Source organism: Artibeus jamaicensis, unplaced genomic scaffold, assembly GCF_021234435.1.
Source record: "Artibeus jamaicensis isolate MK-2021 breed Jamaican fruit bat unplaced genomic scaffold, CSHL_Jam_final contig_264, whole genome shotgun sequence".
Lineage (NCBI taxonomy): Eukaryota > Metazoa > Chordata > Mammalia > Chiroptera > Phyllostomidae > Artibeus > Artibeus jamaicensis.
Window position 1 is genome coordinate 3,582,033 of NW_026521576.1, and position 25,401 is coordinate 3,607,433.

A 25,401-nucleotide genomic window follows, 5' to 3' on the forward strand; every position below is an offset into this window, starting at 1 on the left:
TTTCAGAATATCATGAATACTTATGCAGCTCCCTGGCTTGAAGCTCTTGTGTTACACTTCCTTACTGGTACTCATCAACAGGAGATGAATGCCTACATGAGGAGAGTGAGAGTGAAAGGACTGACATCACCTGAGGAGGTTAAGCCTAATTTAGTGATATACAATCTCTCTGCATCCCCACATGCAAAAAATTAATTCACTTCGATGATTTTTCCATGATTTCTCTTTCTTTGTTTTTATTACTAATTTGTTCCACACTCCTGGGCAGGTCCCTGGATATGCTAGCCTGGATTTCCCAAAGATGGACCTTACTTGAAATATTCTACTATTGAAACTCACTCTCCATATAAGCTATCCTGGCTAGACCAACAGTTTTGCATGCATACAATAAAACTTTACTACTTAGATGGGGTTTCAAACCTGGAAGCAATATGAAATCTTAGCCAGATGATATTTACCAGTTTGCCTGCTGAATCGTTGGACAGGGGTAAAGGTATGGTGCCATATTGTTATATTAATTGAGAATCCCAGAAAAGAAGGCCCTAAAGTTTTGAAAAGCAAATTGAGGTTCAAATTCCCTCATTGAGTACTGTACTCAGAGGCCCAAGGTACTTCCAGGTGAAATATATGACCATCTCATTTCTTAGCATGGCATTCAGTGAAAGATGGGGAGTATCACCTTTGGGTACATAAGTCAATACTAAACCCAAAACTTCCCTTCAATATATAGGTTCAACATCCTTACACTGGAATTCCCATCAGCCCTCTTACATGAGATCAAACTCTTCCTTCAAACAGAAGGAATGTAGTTTCTTTGAAAAAAGAAAAAAAGATCTTTGAAAAAAGAAAAAAAGATTTGAAAAAAGATCCATAACTTTCTTTTTTTCCATGGAAAGCTGCAGAGTAAGAAACAGCTGCTTGTATTTGGCTGTCTACTTGGTCTCCTTCCCATTTTATGCCCTTACTGGCTTTAGTTTGGTCTTTGGTCCCCCCGCCCAACTATGCTTACATAATTGTCCTTCACACATGAAGTAAAAGCTGGACACTTCTTTCTTCCAACAGTTGACCTAACAGCCCTAATCTGTTCTCTATCAAGGTTTTGTCTGATCCTGATTCTGGCTGGACTGAGCTGGAGATCCTCTTCACCTAATTGTGTGCTTATTTTCCAATCAGCCCTGAAATTACAAATCTGAAAGTCTATATATAGGGTGAAACATGCATGGCAGTGTCTCATGCCAAGAGTCAATAGGAATAGGGTATTTCATTTATCTATATAGGACCTGAAAATATGCCCCCTGGCACAGTAAATTATATTTTAAAATGTAAGCATTTTGGATGAAAAAATTCCAATTATAATACACATTTACTTACTTTTTAAGGTAGCTTACAAGTCTGAATTTAAACTCTTTTCGATGATTCAAATGATGTGGTAATCTGATATAATGGGGCACCCAATAATTCATACCTCATGGTATTCACATCCTTATGTAGTTTCCACTCCTTAAATATGGTGACCTTGTGACTCAGCTTAACCAAGAGAATGCAGTGACGCTCTGAAATGTCCAGGCCAAAAAGCCTTAAGAAATCCTCGAAGTTTTCAGTTTGGACTTTGAGAGAAATCAGCAGCCATAGAACCTGAGACCACCATGTTGTGAGAAGCCCACTTCTCACAACAGCCAGCACCAACAGGCAATATTAGAAGTGGATCATGGCTTATTAGCACCAACAGAAATTTCTCCCTTCTATTCATGTAATCATTCTCCTTCCCTTTCTCATAAAAACCCTTCACCTTTACCTCATAATCAGCACTGTATTTCGATTTCTGCATGAATCAGTGTTTCCTGAATAATTATTTTTATCTCAAATAAATGCTTGTTGCCTCTCACTTTGGCCTTTTTTTTTTGTGGGGAGGGTGTTGTACAACTGATATCACCCAAAATTTTTCTATGATATTCAAATAACAACCCAAACTTAAAAAATATGTAATTATGCATGTAAGTGACCCAAATAATATGGAATGCAAATAATTTACTTATATTTAGTATTTTAAATTAACAGTGTTGATGACCATAGGGAATGGAGTAAACAAAAGCCTAAAAATGAGTCATTCAGATATAAGTTCTCCTGGTTAACAGTAAAAATGTTTTGAATACCCTATTAAACATCTGCACTCTGGCTATATAACATGATAATCTAAAAGAACAAAGGTCAATTTTTTTCAGGTAATGTACAGTTAGGAATAGTAAATAAAATGTTTGGCAATAAATCGTATCGACATTCTCAGTAAATGACTATAGTTAGAAGCTTGGGGTTTTTTTTTTTTTACTTTCATAAATCTTTTCTGTCCTTGGAATATTTTTTCATTAGAACATACTTATTAGTTTGCTAGTCTAAATAATTATGCTTTGATGAAAAGTCTTGACAAAATACTGATGGGAATGGCATTCTCGATTGGCAATCCTATGATGTTTTGAGGTTTCATTAGAATTATCTGGATATTTCAGCCCTCAGTTATCCTGAAAACATACCTATGAAAATTGTCATTATATAATGATAAAATGGTCAATTCATCATAAGGATATAATTTTGGTAAAGATGCATGCACTCAACATAGGAATATCTAAATATGTAAAGCAAATATTAAAAATATGAAGAATAAATAGACAGCAAAAAAAATATAGTAGGGAATTTGAATATCCCCACTTTCAACTTTGTATAGGTTATTCAGACAGAAAATCAGTAAGGAAATAATGGACTTGACAACAACTTTTAACAAAATTAACCTAACAGACATATACAGAACATTCTATCTAGTAACAGCAGAATACACATTCTTTTCAAGTGCACACGGAAAATTTTCTAGGATAGGTTATATCTCACAAAATAGTCTTAACAAATTTTAAAAGATTGAAATTATATCCAGTTCTTTTCTGACCACAACAGTATGAAACTAGGAATTAACAACAACAACAACAACAACAACAACAAAGCCCACTGAAAAATACATGAATATGTGGAATTAACTGAACCTGAACAACTAATGGGTCCAAAAAAATCAAAAGTTAAATCATAAATATCTTTAGACAAAATTTGAAAACATGACATACCAAACTACATGGGATGCAGCAAAAGCAGTTCTAAAAGGAAAGTTTATGGTGATAAACACCTACATTAAAAAAAAAAAAAAGAAAGATCTCAAATAATCTAACCATAACTCAAGGAACTACAAAAGGAGGAACAAACTAAGCCCAGAGTTAGCAGAAGGAAGGAAATAACAAATATCAGAAAAAATAGAAATGTCAGCAAAGTTAAGAGCTGTTTTTTAAAAAGATAAACAAAAATGGCAAATTGTTAGACTAATTTTAAAAAAGGAAAACAGAATCAGAAATGGAAGAGAAGACATTACAACAAATACTTCAAAAATACTACAGAAAGTATAAAAGTCTACTATAAAAATTATAAGTCAAATAAATTAAACAATCCAGAAGACATAGATACATTTTTAGAAATATATCATGTACCAAAACTGAATTATGAAGCAATAGAAAATCTGAATGGGTGATTGAATGAGTAATGGAAAATCTCTCACAAAGAACAGCTTAGAGCAGGGGTGTCAGACTAATTTTAACCAGGGGCCACATCAAACTCATGGTTGCCTTCAAAGGGCTGAATATAATTTTGAGACTGTATAAATGTAACTACTCCTTAACAGTTAAAGGAGAGCTTGGCACTGCTACTGGGTACAAAGCGCCAGGCAGGATAAAACAAGGTAGAGGACTGGATTCATCCCATGGGCCTTCTGTTTGCCACCTGTGGTTTACCGCTAGGTAGCTTCAATGATAAATTTCACCAAACTTTTAAAAAAGATATTAAACTTTCTCAAATTCTTCAAAAAACTGAAGAGGAACAAACATTTTGAAACTTATTTTATGAGGCCAGCATGGACATAATATCAAAGCTAGGTAAGGAAACCACAAATTATTTGCCCATATTCCTAATTAATATAGATATAAAAATCTTCAATAGAATACTAACAAAATGAATTCAACAGCACATTAAAAGGATTATACACCATGATCAAGTGGGATTTATCCTAGGAATGCAAAAATGGTCAACATACACAAATCAATTAATGTGATACTCCACACTAACAGAATGAAAGATAAATATCACATAATCATCTCAATAGATAAAGAAAAGCATTTGACAAAATTCAATATTCTTTTATAATAAAAACTCTCAACAAACAAGTATAGAAGAAATGTACTTCAGTACAAGGCCACATGTGACAAGCCCACAGCTAACATCATACTCAATGGTAAAAAGCTAAAAGATTTTTTCTAAGATCAGGAACAAGATGATGCCTAATCTCTAATCAGCCTAGTATTAGAAATCCTAGCCAGAGCAACTAGGCAAGAAAAATAAATAAAATGTATCCCAATTGGAATGGAAGAAGTAAAATTGTCTGTTCATAGATAATATCTTATGATAGTAAGAAAACCCTACATCCTCTACCAAAAAACTGTTAGAAGTAATAAATGAATTCAGTAAAGCTGTGGGGTACAAAATCAACATAGAAATTCAGTTGCATTTCTATAGACTAACAACAGAGTGTCTGAAGGAGAAATTAAGAAAGCAGTCTCATTTACAATCACATCAAAAAATAATAAAACATTTAGAAATAAATTTAAACAAGGGAATAAATGACCTATATACAAAAAACTGAGACACTGATGAAACAAGTTGAAGATGACACAAATCAGTGCAAAGATATTCCATGTTCTTGGACTGAAAATATTAATATTGTTAAAATGTCCATGCTACCCAAAATTATCTACAGATTCAATGCAATCCTTATCAAAATTCCTAAGGCATTTTTCACCAAAATAAAAAAAAATTTATATATAACCACAAAAACCCTTGATAGATTAAGTAACCTTGAGAAAGAAGAACAAGGACAGAGGCATTACACTTCCTGATTCCAAACTATATTATAAAGCTCTAGTAAGCAAAAGAGTATGGTACTGGCATAACAACAGACATATAGACCAATGAAACAGAAGAGGGAACACAGAAATAAACTCACATGTATATGGTGAACTAATCTTTGATAATGACACCATAAGCAGACAATAGGAAAGGATAATTTGTGCAATAAATGGTGTTGGGAAGTTTGGATATTCACACGCAAAAGAATAAAACTGAACCACTATCTTACACTACTCACAAAAATTAACTCAGACTTGAATAAGGACTGAAACTGTAAAACTCTTACAATATAGAAACAGATTCTTTTTTTTTAAGATTTTTTATTTATTTATTTAAGATTTTATTAAGATTTAAATAAATATTTTATTATGATTTAAATAAATCTTTTATTTAAGATTATTTATTTATTTATTTATTTATTTATTGTGTCCTATCATGTGGTCTATTTTAGAAAGGTGAAGGGAAGGAGAAAGAGAGAGAGAGAAACATCAATATGTGGTTGCCTCTCATATGCCCCCCACTGGGGACCTGGCCCGCAACCCAGGCATGTGCCCTTACTGGGAATCAAACCTGCGACCCTTTGGTTCACAGCCCACACTCAATCCACTGAGCTATGCCAGCCAAGGCAGAAACAGATTCTTGACAGATTCTTCACAAACAAAATGAAAAGGCAACCTATGGAATGGAAGGAAATATTTGCAAACCATATATCTGCTAAAGGGTTAATGTATAAAACATAAAAAGAACTCATAAATTCAATAGCAAGCCCTTCAAGTATCCAAGTAAAATGGATAACAGTTCTATATAAACATTTTTATAAACATTTACAAATGGCTAACAAGTACATTAAAAAGATACTTAATATCACTAATCATCAAGGCAGTATAAATTAAAACCACAATGACATGTCACCTCACATCTGTTAGTATAGTTATTATCAAATAGATAAGAGATTACAAGTGTGGGTGAGAACATGAGGAAAATAAATCATTGTACACTGTAAGTGAAAGGAAAAACAATATGGATATTCATTGAAGAGATAAAAATAGAACTCCCCTGTGATCCAGCAATCCCATTCCTGGATCTAAGGAAATGAAATATTCACATAGGTGCATATTTGAATATTACTCAGCCATGAGAAATAAGTAAAACCTGCCATTTGAAACAACATAAATAAACTTGGATGGCATTATGAAATAAGCCAGAGAAAGATGAATATTGTTTGGTTCACTTATATTTGGAATCTCAAAAAAAAGAGGTCAAACTCATAGAAGTAGAGAGTAGAATAATAATTGCCAAGGCTGGATTGTTTGGGAAATGAGATATTGTTCAGTTTACAAAATTTCAGTTATAAGATGAATAAGTTCAGGATGTAAAATGCAATGTAGTAACTACAATGAATAATACAGCATTTCATACTTGAAATTTGTAAGAATGTAGATTTTAAGAGTTCTCTGACATATGCACACAAAGGTAACTATATGAGGTGATACATGGGCTAATTAACTTGATTGTGGCAAATACTACACAATGCATACATATGTCAAATTATTGCATTGTATATTTTTAATATACATAGTTTTATTTGTCAACTATAGCCCAATAAAGCTGGAAAAATGATGCATGCTCAGTTATTTGGTGTTTTAGAAACTTAAAAAAAGTTAAATAAACCCTGGCTGGTGTAGCTCAGTGGATTGAGCACAGGCCTGTGAATCAAAGGATCATGGTTTGATTCCCAGTCAAGGCACATGCCTGGGTTGCAGGCCAGTTCCCAGCAGGGGACACATAAGAGGCAACCATACATTGATATTTCTCTCCCTCTCTCCTTCCCTTCCCCTCTAAAGGTAAATAAATAAAATATTTTTTAAAAGTTAAATAGCAGGATTGTAGCCAAGTAAGGGGAGGTTGTGGAAGAGGGATTGAGCAAATAGAAAAAAGGACTCAGGGACATGGACAACAATGAGGTGATTGAAGGGGTGGGGAATGGGGTATTAGGAGACTAAATGGTAATAAAAATACAATAAAATTATTAAATAAAAATGAATATATGTGTGCTCTCAGTATATTAAAGGCAAAATATAAAAAATAATTATAATAAATATAATTTTGCTTTAGAGCACATTTGCAAATCTAATTAAATTATTCTTTTTTTCTTTTTTAAAAAATTTAATTATTGTTCAAGTACAGTTTTCCGTCTTTTACTCCCATCCCAGCCAACCCACCCCCGCCCATACTCCCCACCTCCCTCTCATTTCCACACCCCTTAGTTGTCCATGTGCCCTTTACACTAGTTCCTGTAAACCCTTCCCCCTTTTCCCCTGAAATATTCTCTCCCCTCTGGTCGCTGTACCCCTGTTCTCTGTTTCAATGTCTTTGGTTATATTTTGCTTGTTTGTTTTGTTGTGTAGCTTCCTGTTAAAGGTGAGGTCATATGGCATTTGTCTTTCAACACCTGGCTTATTTCACTCAGCAATGCTTTCCAGTTCCATCCAAGCTGTTGCAAAGGGTAGGAGCACCTTCTTTCTTTTTGCTGCATAGAATTCCATTGTGTATATGTACCATAATTTTTTGATCCATTTATTTACTGAAGAGCACCTAGGTTGCTTCCAGCTCTTCACTATTGTAAATTGTGCTGCAATGGACATTGGGGTGCATAGGTTCTTTTGGATTGGTGTTTTAGGTTTCTTAGGATATAAAACCAGCAGTGGAATTTCTGGGTCAATAGGCAGGTCCATTCTTAGTTTTCCAAGAAAATTCCATACTGTTTTTCATAATGGTTGTATGAATTTGCAATCCCACCAACAATGGATTAGGGTCCCCTCTTGTCCACAACCTCTCCAACACTTGTTGTTTGTTGCTTTGTTTATGATTGCCATTCTGACAGGTGTAAAGTGGTATCTCATTGTGGTTTTAATTTGCATCCCTCTGATAGCTAGGGATATTGAGCATCTTTTCATGTGTCTCTGGATCCTCCTTATGTCCTCCTTGGAGAAGTGTCTGTTCAAGTCCTTTTCCCAATTTTTAATTGGGTTAGTTGTCTTCTTAGAGTGGAGTCGTGCAAGTTCTTTGTATATTTTGGAGACTAAACCTTTGTCTGAGGTATCATTGGCAAATATGTTTTCCCATACAGTTGGTTCCCTTTTTATTTTAATCCTGTTTCTTTAGCCATGGAGAACCTTTTTATTTTGATGCAATCCCATTTGTTTATTATTTTCTTTTTATTCCTGCTCTAAGGGAAATATCAGTTAAAATGTTGCTGTGTGAAATATCTGAGATTTTCCTGCCAATGTTCTCCTCTAGGTCTTTAATGGTGTCAGGGCTTATATTTAAGCCTTTTATCCACCTTGAATTTATTTTTTTGTATGGTGTGAGTTTGTGCTCGAGTTTCATTTTTTCGCACATAGCTGTCCAGTTCTCCCAACACCATTATTTGAAGAGGCTATCTTTACTCCATTTTATGTTGCTGCCCCCTTTGTCGAATATTAATTGGCCATAGAGATTTGGGTTTATTTCTGGGTTCTTTGTTTGGTTCCATTGGTGTATGTGCCTGTTTTTATGCCAGTACTAGGCTGTTTTGATTACAGCGGCCTTGTAATATAGTTTGGTATCGGGTATTGTGATCCCTCCCACTTTGCTCTTTTTTCTCAAAATTGCAGCTGCTATTCAGGGTCGTTTATGGTTTCATATAAATTTTTGAAGTGTTCTATGTCTGTGAAAATGCCATTGGTACTTTAACAGGTATTGAACTGAATGTGTAAATTGCTTTGGGTAGTATGGACATTTGATCTAAATGGATCTTCCAATCCATGAACACGGTATATGTTTCCATTTGTTTATGTCTTCCATGATTTCTTTCTTCAGTGTTATGTAGTTTTCTGCATACAGGTTTTTTACCTCCTTGGTTAGGTGTATTCCTAGATATTTTATTTTTGTTTTTGCTATATGGAATGGGATATTTTTCTTGATTTCTGTTTCTGCTGTCTCATTGTTGGTATACAAAAATGCCGTTGATTTCTGGATATTGACTTTGTAACCTACTGTTCTGCCAAATTCATTTATTATGTTGAACAGTTTTTGGGTAGAGCCTATAGGATTTTTCATATACATTATAATGTCATCTGCAGTGACACTTTTGTTTCCTCCTCTCTGATTTCGATGCCTTTTATTTCCTTTTTTTAACTGATTGCTGTGGCTAAAACTTCCAATACTATATTGAATGGAAATGGTGAAAGTGGACATCTTTGTCTTGTTCCTGATCTTAGTGGAAAAGATTTGAGTTTTTGCCCATTGGGTATGATGTTGGCTTTAGGTCTCTCATATATAGTCTTTATTATGTTGAAGAATGCTCTCTCTATTCTCACTTGGTTGAGTGTTTTTTATCATAAATGGGTGTTGTACGTTATCAAAAGCTTTTTCTGAATCTATTGATATGATCATGTGTTTTTTGTCTTTGCTTTTGTTTATGTGATGTATTACATTTACTGATTTGTGAATATTGAACCATCCTTGCATCCCTGGGATTAATCCCACTTGGTCATGGGATATGATCTTTTTAATGTATTGTTGGATGCAGTTTGCCAATATTTTGTTGAGGATTTTAGCATCTGTGTTCATCAGTGATATTGGCCTGAAGTTTCCTTTCCTTGATGTGTCTCTGTCTGGTTTTCGAATTAGTATGATGCTGGCTTCATAAAAAGAGTTTTGGAGTTTTCCACCATTTTATTTTTTGGAATAGTCTGTGAAGAATAGGGGTTAGCTCTTCCTTAAATGCTTTGTAGAATTCTCCTGTGAAACCATCTAGTCCATTGCTTTTGTGTGATGGGAATTTTTTTATTACTGCTTCAATTTCATCTGCTATTATTGGTCTGTTCAGGTTTTTTGCTTCTTCTTCATTGAGTTTTGGAAGACTATATTTTTCTAGATATTTGTCCATTTCACCTAGGTTTTCAAATATCTTGGCATATAGTTCTTCATAGTAATTTCTTACAATCCCTTCTATTTCTGTGGTATCAGTTGTAATCTCTCCTCTTTCATTTCTGATTGTGTTTATTTGTGTCCGCTCTCTTCTTTTCATGATGAGCCTACATAAAGGCTTGTCTATTTTGTTTATCTTTTCAAAAAACCAGCTCCTCGATTCATTGATCCATAGAATTGTGCTTTTACTCTCTATGTCATTTAATCCTGCTCTGATCTTGGTTATTTCCTTCATTCTACTTGCTCTGGGCTGTCTTTGTTGTTGTTCCTCTAGTTCTTGTAGGCATAGGGTTAAGTTGTTTGTTTGAAATTTTTCTATCTTCTTTAGGTTAAGCCTGTATTGCTATGAACTTCTCTCTCAGGACTGCCTTACCTTTCTCCCATAAGTTTAGGGTTGTTGTGAGTTCATTTTCATTTGTTTCCAGAAAGTTTTTGATTTCTTCCCTAATTTCATTATTGACCCATTCATTGTTTAATAGCATGCCATTCAATCATTGTGATTTTGAGTCTTTGGGTTCTTTTCATTTGGGGTTTGTTTCCAGTTTCAGTACCTTATGGTCAGAGAAAATGCTTGGTATTTCAATTTTCTTGAATTTGCTGAGGCTCACTTTGCGTCCTTTCATGTGGTCTATTTTTGAAAATGTTCCATGTGCATTTGAAAAAAATGTGTATTTAGCTTCTTTGGGATGAATGGCTATATATATATATATATATATCAGTTAGATTCATTTCATCTAGGGCATTGTTCAATGCCACAATATCTTTGTTGATATTTGGTTTGGAAGATCTGTCCATTTTTAACAGTGGGGTATTAAATTCCCTACTATAATTGTGTTGCTGTCAATATCTTTCTTAAAATCCTCTAAGATTTTCTTTATATATTTGGAGCCTTTAATGTTTGGTTCACATATATTTACGATGTTAATGTCTTCTTGTTGGATTCTTGCCTTGAGTATTATGAAGTAACCTTCTGGGTCTCTCTTTATGGCCCTTTTTTTGAAGTCTATTTTTTCTGATAGAAGTATTGCTACCCCAGCTTTTTGTTGTTGTTGTTCGTTTGCTTGGAAAACTTGTTTCCAGCCCTTCACTTTGAGTCTGTTATGGTCTTTTGTCCTGAAGTGGGTCTCTTATAGGTAGCATATGTGTGGGTCATGCTTTCTTATACATTCAGCTATTCTATGTCTTTTGATTGGAGTGTTTAATGCATTTACATTTAATGTTATCATTGATAGGTACTTATTCATTGCCAGTTTTGTACCTGTCTTCTTCTCTGTCTGTCTTTACCTTCCTTAAAATAGTCCTTTTAGCATCTCTTGCAGAGCTGGTTTGGTGCAGGCATATTCTTTTGTACTTCTTTGGTCTTGGAATCCCTTTATTTGGCCTTCTATCTTGATTGAGAGCCTTGCTGGGTAAAGTAGCCTTCATTGCAGGCCTCTGGTTCTCATTACTTGGAATATTTCTTGCCATTGTCTTCTTGCTTGGAGTGTTTCCATTGAGAAGTCAGTAGGTAACCTTGTTGGGGCTCCCTTGTATGTTATTTCTTTTTTCTCCCTTGCTGCCTTTAAGATTCTCTCTTTGTCTTGGAATTTTGCCATTTTAATGATGATGTGTCTTGAAGTGGGCCTCCTTGGGTTCCTCTTGAATGGGACTCTGTGTGATTCCTGGATTTGTGTGACTTTTTCTCTCATCAAATCAGGAAAGTTTTCCCTCATTATTTTTTCAAATAGATTTTCTCTCCCTTCTTCTTCTTCTCCTTCTGGTATCCCTATTATTCATGTGTTATTACGTTTCCTATTGTCTTGCATTTCTCTTAGCCCCTCTTCATTCTTTCTGAGCCTGTTTTCCTTTTTTTGTTCTTTCTGGGAGTTGTTTTCTACTTTTTCCTTTAATTCACTGATCTGATCTTCAGCTTCATCGATTCTGCTTTTCATTCCTTCTACTGTGTTCTTCAATTCAGAAATTGTATTCTTCATTTTTTTCTTGTGCCTTGCTGATAGTTTCTATTTTCTTTTTCATGTTGATATAGTTTGTGGTGAGTTTGTTGTAGCTCCCCTGTAGTTTCTGGTAGCTGATTGTGAGCTCTTTGAACTTCCTGATAACCAGTGCTTTGAATTCAGTATCTGATAGCTGACTTGCCTCTATTTTGTCTAACATTCTTTCTGAGGCTTCCTCCTTTCCTTTCACTTGGGGATTGTTTCTTTGTCTTCCCATTGTTTGTGAGACTCTTGTTGTTATCCTCGGCTTCTTAAATTGATATGTTCTGACTTCCCTGGGTTTATGGTGCGAACTTCTGTGGTGGAACGGCTGTGAAATTCAGTGGTACAGTATCCTTTGGTTATCCTGGCATTCCCTACTTCCACCTACTCCTTTTTTTTTTTTTTTGATCAGTCGAAGGGGAAGGCAAAATGGTTTATGACAGTGAGAGATTATTTTATGATCTTTACAGTCACAGCTGGTAGAGAATAGATAGAAGATCTTTAGGCTGCATATAGTGTTAACCGTAATCTTCAACCCAACTTGCCACTTATAAGGGAGGATGGACAAAAGATAAGTCTCTTGTTGTAGAGGGAAGTCTAGTGAGTTAGATCTAGAAAGCAGTGAAGTTGCGGTCAGTCAGATTCTGGGGTAAACTGAGAGTACAGGACAGTAAATAGGTGTAGTGTGTGAGCATATAGAGTTAATTACTCTAGTAATAGAATTCAGGAAACTGTGAAGTGGACTAAGATCCAGGAGATATGTTGTGACTTATTTACAGCTGTATAGAAGAGCTATTATTTACAATAATATTAGAGCAACAATCATATGACAGACTCTATGTGATCTGTCCAAATTGGAAGTATAGAACTTTGGGTCGTGTGCTAAAGGAACACAAGAGATGTGAAGTATAGAAAATTATCAATACACTGTGGAAGAGAGAACATGGGAAACCTGTCAAATGGTACAATATAACCAGCCAAGGCAAAGAAGCCTATACAGAAACAGGAGGAATACAAAGATACTATTAAAAAAGAAAAGAAGTAAGAATAATGAAAAAAATAATTATACAAATATGCAGCAACTTGTGACTTCTCTGCTATAGCAAAGTGAAATTTGTCTCTCTGACTCTACTATTGGGAAGCCTATTCTTTGGGTCCAGCTCTGGTCTTTTCACAGTTCTAAGTTGTTTGTGTCACTTATGGGTAAAAGGGAAAAAAAAGGCAGAAGAAGGGAGGAAAAGTGATAAGTTTGGAAAGAAAGAAAGAAGGAATAAAACAGAAAAGAAGAAAAAAAGAGGAAAAAAGTATTGAAAGAGAAAACAATAATAAAATAAAAAAATAAGAGATTATTTATAAAAAATCTCTTGTTGCTTTCAAACTGGCCAAACCAGTTTTTCTGGCTGCAGCAGGCTGAGGGGCAATTAGTGTGGTCTTTCTGAAAGTGCTCTCCCAAGAGCCAAACCAGCGCCTCTCCCCAGCACCCTATGAAGGGAATCTAGGACTTCCTCACAGCGCTCTTTTCCCAGGGGTTACCAGCGGGGGCTGGGTTGCGGGGGGCTTTCTTGCCAGGCTGCCTGGTTCCTGCAGGTCCAGGTGCAGACCCATCCCTGTTCTGTGGGGAAACTTCAGGCCCTCTGCCCAACCTCGAGTTCACTTCCAGGCTGTGACTATCGGAGTCAGAGCCCCACACTGTGCTTCCCAGTTCTCTGGGGCTGGCATCCACAGAGTCTGCGGTGGATCCTGGCCCTTTGTCCTCAGCACCCTCTCTGCAAACTCTAGCAAGCAAGTCTCTCCTGGTGCCCAACCTTGCTTGGTCGGGGAGGGAGGGAGCTGATAACCCAGCTCTCTCTCAAGGACCCTTTGGCAGGCCCAGGGCTCCCAAAGAGTCGGAGGAAGATGCACCGGGAGCCAGTTCCAAGCTCTGGGCACCCACGGAGGCACGCTGGGTGCTGCACGCCGGGCACTGAGCCCCGGATGGTGCACTGACCGAAGTCCCTACTGCTCCTGTCTTTGCTCTGGTCCCTGAGACTCCACCACTGTCTCCCTACTGTCTGAATCCTCCGTGACCATCACGATTTTTGGTCCCTTCTTTTCATATATACTGGGGAACTGCCGGCTACCTGCACTGCTCCTCCTCAGATCGGCCAGGATCCTCACCCATGTGTACGAGGAAATGGAATCCACTCCGTCCTACTCTGTCACCATCTTCCTCATACATTCATTGTGGTTTTATTATTGCAGTTCTAGAGACTGGCTGCAAAATGATATTTTTATTTTTGAAGTCTATTCCCAAGAGAAAGTTTAAAACTATTTTCAGCCATTTCAGCATGTTTTTAATAATATATATTCTTTCAAAGTAATACTTTCAACAACATACATGCCATTGTATAATTGCTATCCTTTAGGAAGTAATATTTCATAGTCATTCAAGCTTGTGGGTTTTTTTTGGCAGGTATAATTACACAAGTCTATCATAAAAATAAATAAGATCAAATATTTTATTTAAAAAACAAATTTAGGCCCTGGCTGGTGTAGCTCAGCGGATTGAGCATGGGCCTGCAAACCAGACACTCGCGGTTCGAATCCCAGTCAGGGCACATACCGGGGTTGCAGGCAGGTCCCCTGCAGGCCAATTCCCAGCAGGGGATGCACAAAAGGCAACCATATATTGATGTTTCTCTCCCTCTCTCCTTCCCTTCCCCTCTAAAGATAAATAAATAAAATAAAATAAAAACATTTAGTTGCATGCTAACTAAAATATACTCACTGGCTAAATGTTTCATCTTGGAGTTAAATGCAAAACAAGAAAGAAACAGACTTCAGACTAAACAGGTATTTAAGTTATGGAGTGGTGGTGTCAAATGCTTATTCAACTATTTTTATACCATGGTTAATAAGTACTTTTGGTAATTTTCAAAATAACAATAACTTAGCAAATAATTTAATTAAATAAACTCAAAACAGCAAGTTTAGTGTAAACCAAATTACAAATTGCCTAAAGTGCATAAAAGTATTGGCAGAGAAGTTGGTTCAGAGGACTAATAGGAATAAAAGTTATTAGGCAATGAAATGGCATTTCCATTACTGGTAACTAGTAAAAATTTGTTATTATTGTAGTTGGTTTGAATATTTGTTCTCATTTTTTCAGTTTCATTTGCAAGTCCAGCCAGTACTTCAGGAGTGGTATATTCCCTCTGCTGTTCTGTCTGCAGAAGTTCCCCATATAGATACATAAACTAATTTGAGTATCCCAGGTAATAATATCATGAATTTGATTCAATCTGCATAAACTGAAGGTAGAAATACAATTATATAATCCAGTTTCTTATACTGAATACCTCCACACACAAAGCAATTTATTAATTAGATCATTTATAGCTATATTTTTTATTGAATTCCTACTGTGTACCATATGCTGAGTTTAACTCTTTTTATATAAAATCTCAACCAGGTAATTTCATGTAAAATCTCCTAAATCTAATCTAATCTAGAGGATATGGCAGCATCATTCCCCAGCACAGATGAGGGAGGGGGATCTCAAGATTTTAAATAATATGCCAGGTAACATTAAATATAAGACAGTTGCCTAGACTTCTGGCCAAGATGGAGGCGTAGGTGGAAATACTGTGCCTTCATGCACAACCAAATTTAAGGACAACAAAGATTTAGAAACAGCCCTGGCTGGCGTAGCTCAGTGGATTGAGTGCGGGCCTGCGAACCAGAGTATCGCGTTTCGATTCCCAGTCAGGGCACATGCCTGGGTTGCAGGCCAGTTCCCAGCAGGGGACTCAAGAGAGGCAACCACACATTGATGTTTCTCTCCCACTCTTTCTCCTTCCCTTCCCCTCTCTCTAAAAATAAATAAATAAAATATTTTTAAAAAAAGATTTAGAAACAAAAATACATCCAGAACAAACAGAAAATTGAACTGTATGGAAGAACAACAAACTATTCATCCAGACCAATAAGAGGGGCAGAGTTGGTGGCTGAAGGAGAGGAGTCTTGGCATGAAAAAGTGGTGGTTGGCAGACTCAGGCACACAAGCAGCTCAGGGCTAGCAGACCCCGGGCACGGGGAGGAAACAAGCAGACCCAGTGAGGCATACAAGGTAGTTGGCTGACCACAAAAACACATTTATGCACAGATAAACCAGGCAAAAAATGGGGAATGAGATAGACCAGGCAACCCAGGGTCCCAGTGACAGGAAATAAAGCCTAAAAGCACCAATTGAAAACACTTTTGGGGGGTGGGGTGCCAGGAGAGACTCCCAGCCTTGCAGGAGAGTTTGTTAGAGAGATCCACAGGGTCCTAGAATGAACACAAGCCCACCCACAAAGGAACCAGCACCAGAAGAGCCCAATTTGCTTGTGAGGAGCAGCAGAGGGGACTGAAATCCGAGAGAGAGTAGAACAAATGCCATTGCTCCCTCTCTGACCCCGCCCCCAGTCACAACCTGGTGACTGGGCTGACCCACCCTGGTGAACACCTAAGCTTTTGCCCCTCATATGTAACAGGCATGAACAGACCAAAACATTATGGCTCAAGCAGAAGAACAGCTCAGAGACCCAGAGCCAATACTTCTAAGTGACCAAGAGATAGCCAACCTATCAGATGCACAATTCAAAACACTGGTGATCAGGATGCTCACTGAACTTGCTGATTTTAGTCACAAATTAGATGAAAAAAATGAAGGCTACACTAAATGAAATGAAGCAAAATGCAGGGAACCAAAAGTGATGGAAAGAAAACTGGGACTCGAATCAATGGAGTGGACCAGAAGAATGAAAAAAAAAAAAAACCAAACAAACAGAAAAAAAATGAAGAAACAAGAATTCAAAAAAATGAGGAGAGGCTTAGGAACCTCCAGGACGTCTTTAAACGCTCCAACATCTGAATTACGGGGGTACCAGAAGGGGGAAAGGAACAGCCACCAGTGGAAAACTTATTTGAACAAATAATGGAGAGCTTCCCCAATCTGGCAAAGGAAATAGACTTCCAGGAAGTTCAGGAAGCTCAGAGTCCCAAAGAAGTTGGACCCAAGAGGAAACACACCAAGGCACATCATAATTACATTAGCCAAGATTAAAATGAAGGAGAGAATCCTAGAAGCAGCAAGAGATAAAGGGTTCCCATCAGACCGTCAGCTGATTTCTCCAAAGAGACCTTACAGGCAAGGGGGGGGCTGGAAAGAAGTATTCCAAGTCATGAAAAGCAAGGACCTACATCCAAGATTGCTCTATCCAGCAAAGCTTTCATTTAGAATGGAAGGGCAGATAAAGCACTTCTCAGATAAGGTCAAGTTCAAGGAGTCCATCATCACCAAGCCCTTATTATATAAAATGTTAGAGACTATTTAAGAAAAAGGAGATAAAAATATGAACAGTGAAAGGACAGGAAACTCACAGTTATTAACAACCGCACCTAAAACAAAAGCAAACTAAGCAGACAGCTAGATCAGGAGCAGAACCATAGAAATGGAGATCACATGGAGTGTTAGCAACAGGGGAGTGGGAAGAGGAGAGGTGAAGAGAAGGTACAGAGAATAAGTAGCATAGACAGTGGGGAGAAAATAGACACAGGAAGATAAGAGTAGTGTGGGAAATGTAGAAGCTAAGGAACTTATGACACATGGACATGAAGTAAAGGGGGGAATTGAGGGGATAGGGGATGTGCAAAGTAGAGGGGAATGAAGGGGGGAAATGGGACAACTGTAATGGAATAATCAATAAAGTATATTCAAAACAAAACAAAACAAAAACCCCTGTTGCCTAGCTAAAAGTGGATCTTTCTTCAAAAATCCTCAATATGCTTTATTTAACTTTGATTTCCCTGATTGCTTGTTTCTGCATAATGGAGGCATCATTACTTTTATTGCTCTGGTCCAGGGAGGAGTGGGGAGATGCTGCTTGTTCAGACTGAACTGTGATCCCTCCTCATGTGCACTGTTTTGTTGACAGAGGATCCTTTACATGTGGCCGGAAAAGCCAATGAGCTGCTCTTCCATTTCCACTTGAAGCCAGGGTGTAATAATGCAATCCTGGCCAGTGGGAAGTCCACCGGGGGCAAAAGGGAAAAGTCTGCCTCTGACAGTAACAGAGCACGTGTATGAGGATGTGACACTTGCCAGTGGAGAGTAGCCCCACAGAGGATGGAAGGAGGGAAGATGGGTTCTGGGTCTCAGTGGCCTCTCAAGCTACTGTACCAATCTGGAAACAAACAATCTCCAGACTTCCTGATGTACAAGACAAGTATGAATCTGATATTTAAACCATTGCCATTTAACTTGTGAATGCAGTCTTTGAACACTGGAGGTTGTTAGAAATTTGAGATCTGGTGCCTACTCAGACCTGTCAGGTAAGATCTGCATTTTAACCAGAGACCCTGGTGATTTGTGCACATATGCAAGTATGAGCATCTTCACTAGTTCGAACCAGAAGCACCCCACTGATGCAGACATAGGCCAAGAGCCTATGTGTCTGCCTGCCTATACTACAGCTACTCCATGTGGTATACTGTTAGGAGAGTTTATCCTTTAAATCCTTGGAAGCGTCTTCTGTCTAACTGCATGACTCTCTCTAAGCCCCTTTCCTCAGATCAAAAGAACTTTTCACCACTACAAGTCTTATTGGATTGCCTGAAGAATACAGTATCAGAAAGATAGGAGGTTTGCAGGAAAGTCACTGTGACTTTAAACTAAGGTTGAGGTTTCTCCAGGCTGACCATGCAGATGCCTTATTACTCCAAAAGCTGCTTCCCTCCCCTCAACTCCCATCTTCTCCTCTCCCATTCTTTCCCCTCCTTTTCCTTTTACTGTATCAAGTCTCTCATTTTATTATCCCTGACTCTCCTATTAACTACATTAAGAGGTGCATTTTATTAGAACTCAAAGAAAAAAATCACTTAGAATAATCATGAAAGAAGGTTGGCAGAATCATTGGAATAGAAATATTTGGACATTACTTTTTTCCTATTTTAATTCTCCTTTAGCACACCTTTAAAAAATTGTATAGGCACATATTAATGTATAATTTCATACTGTTTGTATGTGTGTGCACTGGAAAATAGTTTAAATAGAATATGTATTCCTATGTTATTGAATAAGCAGTGTTAAACACCATCTACTGTAATCTAATTATTGGCATTTAGTATTGTAAAATTGTAAATATAAGAAAAACAAGATATTTTCTTAGTTCCCAAAATATAATTTTCCACTGTGGGAATTATTTCATGTTTTAGCAAATAAGAATATTTCCCTCTCTTGTTTCTGAACATGAAACTGAAACTTTTTGACCCTTATACAAGTGATTATTAGTCTTTCCAGACTTCCACTTTTTTGTGAAATCCATAAAGAAGTTATGGGAAACACAACATTGTAACTGAACACAGCTTGAAGACAGACTAATTTCCTAAATATTTCTGGATTTTCCCTTTGACTACTTGTAGCCTCAAACAGCATCAAACAGAAAATTTCACCTTGAAGTCCTCACCCCCTCATCTTCTTCTTCCTTAAGATATAGGGCAAAAATAGTAGGGGAGATATAAAATCTAAAGAACTTGAAACACGTGGTCATAAACTAAAGGGGGGGAACAGTGGGGGGGTTTGCAGGGTGGAGGGGAATGAAGAGGGGGAATAGAATAACTGTAATGGCATAATCAATAAAATATATTTAAGAAAAAAACAAAAGAAAAAGTTAGTAATAGACCCTGGCTGGCATAGCTCAGTGGACTTAGTACAGGCCTGTGAACCAAAATGTCTCTGCTTCAATTCCCAATCAGGACACATGCCTGGGTTTCAGGCCAGGTCCCCAGTAGTGGGTTCACTAGAGGCAACCACACATTAATGTTTCTCTCCCTCCCTTCCCCTTTCTAAAAATAAATAAATAAATAAATAAATAAATAAATAAATAAATAAGACCTCTTTAAAAAAGTCAGTATTAGAACACTTAAAGTGATTCTACCAGGCCCTGCCTGCTATTCACCAGCAAGGAATGTGGTTGTCCTTCTATGGCCAAGGTGAGTCTAAAAAAATTTTCATAAACCACAAATTGTATTATATCAATGCATCATCTTAAATCCCATGGTGATTTTCCTAAACATAACTAGTTTGCTGGATTCAAACATCTCTTCTTCTCATTTCAAAAATTTTCTAAATGTTTATATTCCTGCAGGACCATACTAAAATGACCAGTTAGCCAATGTGGAATACTAAGGGGAAAGTATTGCACAATCTGTCAGGAAATAAAGCCAGGATGAAAAATATAGCCACCAAACTAAACTGTTAGAATATCATGCCTACCATAAAACTTGTGATACAAAGCATTCCATTTATATATATATTTTTTGTTGGGTCAGGGAGGGTGGAGGAAACTTTGGTGTGTAAAGGACAGTGGTTGGAAATGGAAAGAAATCAGAAAAGAGATTCAGAGAGCCCCATTTCTCTTTGTAAAGCACCATGTAACAAAAATGTTCATCTCTGATATTCTGAAACTGATTGAGAAGTAAAAGCCACTCAGATAAAAAGTAAGGATAATATGCAATTACAGTGTGGGCTACTGAATGCAATAGATGTGATCAGGAAATAATGTCATAGCTCTCAGCTCAACTCAAGGCTTATCTCCATAGCATACTAGCAAATTGGACTTACACAGCCCTCTGAAAAAAAGTGGTTTTTGGTAATAGTTGGGGAAAGAACACAAAAAGGAAATGAGGTGTTGTACATCCTTAAACATGAGTTTTCTCCAAGACCTCTTCTTTCCTCAAAGGCATTTCTCATATTATATATTCTCTCAGAGTGACCCCTCCCAGGGCTCACTTCCAGCCTCCACCTCCAGCTCCACCTCATTTCTGCGCTTCAGATGCAAATATCTAGCTGCTTATGAGGCATCTCCACGTGAGTGTTCCATCAGCCCTCACAAGGATCAGGTCCAAATAAACACCTTTCTTTCCTCTTCCTGCCTATTGACTTCCAGCCTAATATACTATGCTCAACTCAGTATATTCTAGAACAAGTGGCATTGTTTATCACCCACCCCCTTCTGAGTCCAGTGGCCTCCTTTGATCTGTGACACATGCTCTGCTCCCATGACCCTGGCTCAGCACAGAATTTCTGAGGACAACTCTGGTTGGCACCATTCTGTCTCTTTAGCACTGTTTCACTAGTCTGCTCAGCAAAGTGGAGTTCCTCCAGGCCAAACATCACCACAGAGGCTGAGCAAGGGCTTGGAACTGAGGATGGGAGAGAAGAGGCAGAAAATAAATAGAATGATAACATGCTTGGGGAGAGCAATTAAACCTGACTGCTAAAATCCCATAGACTCTGCCAAAAAAACTGCTCAACCTAATAAATGAATTTGGCAAAACAGTAGGGTATAAAATCAATATTCAGAAATCAAGGGCATTTTTATATACCAAGAAAGAAATATCAAAAACAGAAATCAGGAAAAAAATCCCATTTGATATAGCACCAAAAAATAAACTACCTAGGAATAAACCTAACCAAGGAGGTAAAAAGCCTATACTCAAAAAACTACACAACACTGAAGAAGAAAATTAAGGAAGACAAATCAAAACATATACTGTGTTCATGGATTAGGAGAATTAATATCATTACAATGTCCATACTACCCAAAGCAATTAGATTCAATGCAATGCCTATTAAAATACCAATGGCATATTTCACAGACATAGAACAAACACTTCAAAAATCTATATAAAACCATAAATGACCCGAATAGCTACAGTAATTTTGAGAAAGAAGAACAAACTAGGTACCTGATATTAAACTGTATTACAAGGCCACTGTAATCAAAACAGCCTGCTACTGGCATAAGAACAGACACATGGATCAGTGGAACAGAACAGAGAGCCCAGAAATAAGCCCACATCTTTACAGTCAGTTAATATTTGACAAAGAGGATACCAGCATAAAATGGAGCAAAAATAGCCTCTTCAACAAATGGTGTTGGGAAATCTGGACAGTTACATGCAAAAAAATGAAACTCAGTCACCACTTACACCATACACCAAAATAAATTCAAGGTAGATAAAAGACTTAACTTGTGACACCATGAAAGTCCTTCAGGAGAACATAGGCAAGAAACTCTCAGATATTCCACCCAGCAATATTTTCAGTGATATGTCCCCTACAGCAAGGGACATAATGGAAAGAATAAACAAATTGGATCTCATCAAAAAAAGCGCTTCTGGCCCTGGCTGGTGTAGCTCAGTGAATTGAGCATGGGCCTGCGAACCAGAGAATTGCGGTTCGATTCCCAGTCAGGGCACATACCGGGGTTGCAGGCCGGTTCCCTGCAGGCCAGTTCCCAGCAGGGGATGCATGAAAGGCAACCATACATTGATGTTTCTCTCCCTCTCTCCTTCCCTTCCCCTCTAAAGATAAATAAATAAAATCTTTAAAATAAAAAGTGCTTCTGCATGGCTAAGGAAAACAGCATTAAAATGAAAAGAGAACCAACTACATGGGAAAACATATTTACCAATGATTCCTCAAACAAGGGTTTGATCTCCAAAATATATAAAGAACTCACATGACTCTACTCTAAGAAGACAAACAACCCAATTAAAAAATGGGCAAAGGACTTGAACAGACACTTCTCCATGGAGGACATACAGAGGGTCCAGAGACATATGAAAAGATGCTCAGCATAACTAGCCATCAGTTGCATCAGAGAGATGCAATTAAAACCAAAATAAGATACTACTTCACACTGGTGAGAATGGCCACCATAAACAAATCAAGAAACCAGTGTTGGAGAGGTTATGGAGAAAAGGGAACCCTAGTGCACAGTTGGTGGGATTGCAGACTGGTGCAACCACTATGGAAAACAATGTGGAATTTCCTCAGAAAACTAAAAATGGAACTGCCTTTTGACCCAGCAATTTCACTGCTAGGATTATACCCTAAGAACCCTGAAACACCAATTCAAAGAGAACCTATGCACCCCAATGTTCATAGCAGCACAATTTACAATAGCCAATTGCTGGAAGCAACCTAAGTGCCCATCAGTAAATGAATGGATCAAAAAACTATGGTGCATTTACACAATGGAATTCTATGCAGCTGAAGAAAAGAAGGAGCTCCTACCCTTTACAGCAACATGGATGGAACTAGAGAGCATATGCTAAATGAAACAAGCCAGGTGGTGAAAGACAAATACCATATGATCTCATTTTTAACTGGAACCTAATCAACAAAACAAACAAGCAAGGAAAATGTAAATAAGGACATTGAAATTGGGAACAAGCTGACAGTAACCAGAAGGGAGAGAGCAAAGGGGAGAGGATAATGGGGGGAAAGGGTGAAGGGTTTACAGAACAAGGATAAAGGGCACATGGACAAAAACAAGGGAGGGTAGAAACGGGAGTGAGGAGGGGAAGGCTGGAGCGGTGTGGAGGGGTGAGGGGGAAAGGCAGAAAACTGTCCTTGAGCAACAATAAAAATAAAAAAATATTTAATAAAACAAAAAAAAACTTTTGTTAGCAGCTAGGGGAAAAGTCTAAAAACTTCAAGAAGTTCCTCCCCTAGGTGCCCTATGAGAACAGCCCAGAGCCTTCTGCCTTGTCTCCTCCAAGCTGCAACAATGTGACTCTCATCAGCCCCTTAGGGAAGGCCACCAGCACTGCTCTCTCAGACACCCATTCTCTACCATCCTGAAGCACCCTTTGCTCTGGCCACTCTGAGTTATTTGTTTTCTCTCTTAATACCTCAAGCTTCTTTATCCTCCCTACCTTCATACTAGTTATTTTTCCTGAACTCCTTCATCATTAGCTACTTCATCTGGCTGGTTCTAAATCCCCTTAGTCTATATCTCAAGGATCTCCATCCCTGAAACCTCAGCTGAGTTATGGGAATATCAGTATCCAAGGAGGAGCCACACTCTCACACTTTTCCATAAAGATGGAACCCATCTCCTCCTCTCAGTCAGTTGCTATCCCCTCAGGGCTTTGTGTTCATGGTGCTTGGCATAGGACTTGGCACACAATGTTTCACAAATCTTTTTGACAGAATGCTATAAAGAATAGTATACTGTGTCCAAGACCTTGGATCATGTCTCACTTTGCTATTGGCAGATACCTCAATTTCCCAAACCTTATTCCTCTTGTCCATAAAATGGGGATAATGATAAATTCCTTTCTTACTTGAGTGAGAATTAGCATCAGAATGGGAGTGTTCATGGAAAACACAGAAGTCTTACCCAAATATAAGATATAAAAAGAGAAAGGAGATCAGGAGAAGCACAGCCAAATGTACATAGCTCATAGGACGAACCAGGCACTGTTCATTTAATCCTTGCAACCACCTCAAAACAGAGGTTAAGTTTTGAGGTTAAGTATTTGCCTAGGAGCATAGAGTTAGGTTTGATCACAGAGTGCCAGGAAGTTTGGTTCCAGAGTACATGCTTAAAAGCCCACTGACAATTACAAGAATGAAAGCTAACACTGACTTCATATTTACTATATGCTGAATTAGGGTGATGCATTTTACAAATATTCTGTTTTATATTCTGCAGCCAATGCTCTCTTTGATGAAAGGGGGAAATGAGGTGTAGTCGCTCAGCCAAGTGGCAAGGCTACTGTCCAGATTCAAGTGTTCCACACAGAGCCCACATTCTTCATGCTCTAGAGAGGAAACAGAAAGAATTACAGTGAGGCCCATGACTTCCCAGGCTTGCAGATCCTTGGTGGAAACTAAGTCAAAGGTCAAGGATGACTGATCATAATGCAGTTTGACTCTAAACTGAGTTTTTATGGTCCTCAAGCCTCTGTGGGAAAAGGAGGGTGTGAAACAAGGAGTTAAACCTGTAAATTTAATGGGAAATTGGTGAGTTGGCAGTTACTCCTAGATTTACAGGAAGGAACTTAGGCTGGGAGAGCCATAAAAGGTCCTGCTCAAGTTCGGAACTATTGTTGGTTCTGCCAAGGTCAAAGTGTAAATGGGTTGCACCATGAACATTGCACATCTGCAAAAATCCCATAGTCATAAATTTTCTTATATTGCATTAACATTCTATTGTGTTCAGCTAGATGTTCATGAATACACTCAAGCTATTTTTGTCAGGAAGACAACAAAAGTAAAATGTGTTTTTTTCAGAGCATCACTCCAAAGGCAACTGAAGTCAATTTGTCCCAATATTGCCTATGTTAGCTTTGATTGCCTAGTTAAGGTGGAGTCTGACAGGCTTCCCTGCCGTAAAGTTACTATTTTTTTTTTGTAGTCAATAAACATTTTGCGAGTTGGTGCATTAAGACAATATAAATATCCTATACCTCAGCAAACTCATCTAGTACTAGTTCTTTCATCAGCTGATGGTTATATGAGTCCATTATTACTGTGGTCATTGCCAAGAGGTGATTTTCTAACTAATTTGTTCTCTAAACCCAAACTGAGGAACGTTTTACAAAATAACTGCCCTGTATTCTTCAAAAATATCAATCTAAAAAT